We start from the raw sequence: 4,720 nt of genomic DNA, 5'->3' as shown, positions 1-4,720 counted from the left end.
TTTTAACCAGTGGTAATCCCCTGATATTGTAAAGAGATGGCCATTTAGAGTCAACTCTAAGTATTTTACATATCCATTCAAAAACGTTCATAAGAATTAATTGGTTACCAATCTTTTCATCCTACACACCCTCCCACGAACCTCGAGACAAAATAGTAAAAACTCAAAGTTAAAATGAGAGAGAATTTAAAAATGAATTTTGTTTGCCTTTCAGATATCTTGAATTATTAAAATAGACGACAAAATAAGCAGTCATCGTATTTTATTTTCTATTGAAGAGTCAGGGCAGTCTGTCCGTCCTCGTTGAGTTCCCCCGGCAACACGGGCGGAGCTTGGGTGGACATGCAATAACGCACGTTGCCACTGGATGGCAGTAACAGCTTTTGTCTCTGAAATGCTCGCGGTGCCCGGGCTGCATTAGAGCGCCACAACTCTTCAGCAGGACATCCAAGTGTGAAAATGCACCGGGTGCGTCTCCAATGGCTCACAATCCTTTGCAATCCCTTGCCTTTGGCCCACTCCATCCTCGGAGAGCCAATAAAGCTTCCTTACTTGCAGTTACTTTTTACCAAGTTGATGATGTTCAACAGAATGCCTAGTTTGCAGAAGTTGTAAAAAAAAAAAAAAAAGTGCAAAAGGCGGTAAGAAGGTAAGAGGGAAACATACATGGAGGACCAGATTCCCTTCTACCACTGAATGGTGCTAAGCTTTCAGAGGACCACAATTCCTAGAATATATTTGCTATTTAAGTGCTTTCTGGCAGATAATTTAAATATCCCAAACTCTCATATTATGTTTCAGATTACTTCTCATCTCACACACACACACACACACACACACACACACACACACACACACGAGCAAGCTTACATGTCTCAAATAACTGTTTGTGGTTGGGGCAATTAACTGATGACAGTTTAATTTTTTGGAGTGAATTGGCTTGCAATTGACAATGAGCAAAAAAATTACTTTGAAAAAAGTTTTAGATACAGGTAAGCTGACAAAATTTTTGGGAAAAAATTGTAGACTTAAAATATGTAAAAATCTGAATTTTCATCAATTTAAAGGTTACTGATAATTACGAAGGCGTTAGATATAATCAGAACTTGAGACAATGAATTAATGTGTTTTCTTAGGGAAGGAGGGAGAAGGGCCTTTGTTTCTGAACAGCTTTGCTGGTTATATGGATGAAAAAAACCTCAGATTACTTTTCTGATGAGTGGTTTAGGGTGACTGTATTAGTCAAGTTAAAACAAAGAGAGATGAATTCTTTCATACATATATGGAATGAATCAATAGAGATAAATGTAATTACCCTTATTTCAGAGAACATACCTATTCGTCCCTAGGATTCCTATTTTAAATTCTGAGAAATGTGGCCTATACCATGTCGTAGCTTTCTTAGTAAATAAAGCTTAAAAAGTAAACTGTACAAATTAACATCTGTGGGAAGTAACAATTTTTATTAAAGAAATTTACTATGTGTTTTTATTTGCTTTTGAAACTACTTCTATACCTCTTTGATGGAAGCCGAAATGGTTGAAAATATTACAGAAGAGGAACAGCAGCAATAGAAAACACCAGAATGGGAATTCTGGAGCATTTTGTAATATGGTTTGAATTTTGCAAGCACCAGAAAAATAAGAAATTTTTAATTACCAAATTTTCAATTAAGTTTTATTTTTATTTCTCTTAACACAGAAACCCCAACTGAGCAAGCAAATATTATTCAATGGAAGAAGTTGGGATATAAAAGGAACTTTTGGAATTACGATTTAAAAAGGTAGTTTTCATGTTATGTGAATAAATTTTGTTACTAAATGGAGAGATATACTTTGTATAGGTAGTGTAATACATATTTGTGGATCCACAAAAACCAAAACTAAAGATGGTTTCTTATATTTATATTTTGTTTGCTTCCCACAAGGACTCCACATACATGCGCTAGACATCTGTATGTATAGTCCATAGTTAGAAGGCAACTAAAAAAAAACAACAACAACAACAACAAAAAACGAAGCACATTTGAGGAAAGAAATATTTAAGAACCAGGGAAGAACAGTCTTCTCTCTTTGCACAGATCTGTCATATCCTCACATAAAACTATGGCACAATTCACTAACATTCGGAGATAATCTAAACAAATCGACTTAGTGCTCTCAGATAACCAGACCGTGAACTAACTAGTTTCTGAAACTTGTTTCTGCTTCACGGCACAGTCAGACCTAAATGAATAGAGTCAAAGTACTTGAAATATCCTTTACCCTTCCATTTATTTTCTTTTATGTTGAAGTAATACATAGGCAGAATTTTATTACTGAATACCATGCGAGTATACAAAATGCATAATTGAATAACAGCTAAAAAAATTCCAAGAATGTGAAAAAAAATGTATTTGAAATGATAAAAATGTATCCATGAAAAAAATATAAAATGTTGCATGCATATACAATATCTATGTGTGTGTGTGTGTATATATATGTATATATAACATAAATGAATATTATAAAGTTGAGGTTGCACTGACCAAACTTCATATGAAGTAAGATACATTTGCAGCATTGTTCATGCATATACAGATGATTCAAGCCAACATAATTCCCCTGGGGACCAGCATCCTCTCTCTTGACTGTACATATGAACTTACAGATCAAACACTTGAATAATACCCTGCTATTCCACTTTTTATATTTTTTAATGTGGAGTCTCAAGTTTCAACTTCAGGTGTTTCAGGGGAAGTTAATCAAAGGCTTTTGTATAAATATCTTAAGGAATAAGAAATGGAAGGTGAAATCATGACGAATTATTTATTAGTATCTATTTACCTCACATCTGACATGTGACTTTAAAATTTCTGAGATAACGAGATCTCCTGATTCCAGGGGAAACAAATATCAGGGTTTCAGAAACATTAGAGGCAAGAATCTCTTCTTAATTTTTTTTTTTAAGATTTTATTTATTTGACAGAGAGAGAGAAATCACAAGTAGGCAGAGAGGGCGGGGGGAGGAAGCAGGCTCCCTGCGGAGCAGAGAGCCCGACCTGGGTCTCGATCCCAGGACCCTGGGATCATGACCTGAGCCGAAAGCAGAGGCTTTAACCCACTGAGCCACCCAGGCCCCCCTCTTCTTAATTTTTGATACTTGGTTAGGCTATAAAAGACAAAGGGAGTGAAGGGTAACTTGAATTGTATATACATACATTCACACACGCTAGATGGGACCCCGGACTTCTGGGACCATCTAATTCAGAGCATGGCTCCGTGGTTTTGTAGCTTGATATTGAAATTTGGGAGCTGTTACTATACAAACATACCTAAGTTTTGCATGAGGTGGCATTTCCCCATATCTGTGTGTACGTCAGTTAATACACAATGCTGAACGTCAGTTGCATGTAATATAAGTCATTTCGGAGTAGAATATTAAAATTTATGCCTACATGGTGACTTTGTGGCTTGTCTACACACTCCTCCAATTCCTTCCCAAAAGAAGATAATACAGAGAGAACTCTGATGTGCTAATATCTTAAAAATAAATGCAGTGCTCACTACAGCAGTGCAAATACTAAAATTAGAATGTTAAAAGAAGATTAGCAAGGTCCCTGAGCAACGATGGCATACACATTCATCAATTGTCTTCTATATTTAAATACGGTACAATTTTTAAAAAAGATCTTTTAATCTGTCTCTAGCCTACAAAATTTTCAGGTAGAAAAAAAGACACTTCCCAAACTTGGTCATATCTGTGAGTAAATATTTTTTCACCAAATCTGGACACTGTGAATATATGCATTTTACTGCAGAAATAGTCATGAGACCATTAACTTGAACTTATTATTCCCAGAAATCTATGATGATTAATAAGTAGATGGATGACTGATAGATTATCTTAGGTGCGAAGGGGAGGCAAGGGGACAATTTTTTTATTGAATGAAAGGTGAATCAAAAATTTTTATTGGGAAAAAAAAGACTATATAATAAACTATATAATAAACTTTTATTAACTATATAATAAAATCCTTAAACTTCTAACTCTAAAGTACACTTAAATTCGGTATCTTTATCATAAGGTCTTGATAAAGGTTTTGAAGTCATTGTTGGCTTAAACCTTTATGATTCTACAAAATAGTTCCAAACAACTAAACTTCGAATAACAAATATTTCATATTTTCTGCTCTGTCCTGAAGAAGAGAAAGAAGGTTAACATTCACTGAGGGCTATCTTGTACCCAGTGTGAGGCACCGTACATCTATTATTTATTTGGTTTTAGACAGGTTCCTAAGCTATTGAAATAAAAATTAGGATGATTTTGCAATATTTCCAAATTGCTGTTGAAATTATGGGAACTGTTCAAATTAAAAATCAATTTTAGGGACTGGATATGTTGGAAAAACAAAAACCTATTTTGTTTACAGGAAAAAAAGAAAAAGGAGACGAGTGCGGGTTACATTTCCTCAATCCTGTTATCCTGGGCTGGGTGTGTGTTACAGGGGCACTGGTTGTCAGCGAGGGAAGGGAATCGTGCCAGACAACGTTTTAGGGAAGTTCTTTAGGAACAGAGAAGAAAGTAGGAGGTTGGATTTTTAAAAATTGTACAGGGTATTTTATGTTTTTAAATATTAAATATTTCAGAGATTAAAGTAGGACTTTAAATTCTGATGGAAATAAATGATAAAAGTCAGGCACATTCTCACAGCATTTAACAAATAGGTATTCATGTCATG

At 34.9% G+C, this 4,720-nt stretch overlaps 1 non-coding gene across 1 annotated transcript; it reads left to right on the top strand.

Moving 5' to 3' along the window:
* Nucleotides 1-3,541: 3,541 nt before the first annotated feature.
* Nucleotides 3,542-3,643, top strand: LOC125108108 (U6 spliceosomal RNA). The gene has a single exon (XR_007129791.1). It is a non-coding gene; the product is annotated as a U6 spliceosomal RNA (small nuclear RNA).
* Nucleotides 3,644-4,720: the final 1,077 nt, after the last annotated feature.

Source organism: Lutra lutra, chromosome 8 (assembly GCF_902655055.1).
Source record: "Lutra lutra chromosome 8, mLutLut1.2, whole genome shotgun sequence".
NCBI classification, from domain to species: domain Eukaryota; kingdom Metazoa; phylum Chordata; class Mammalia; order Carnivora; family Mustelidae; genus Lutra; species Lutra lutra.
The sequence above is the reverse complement of the archived record's forward strand: the minus strand, read 5'-3'. Positions and strand labels throughout refer to the sequence as shown.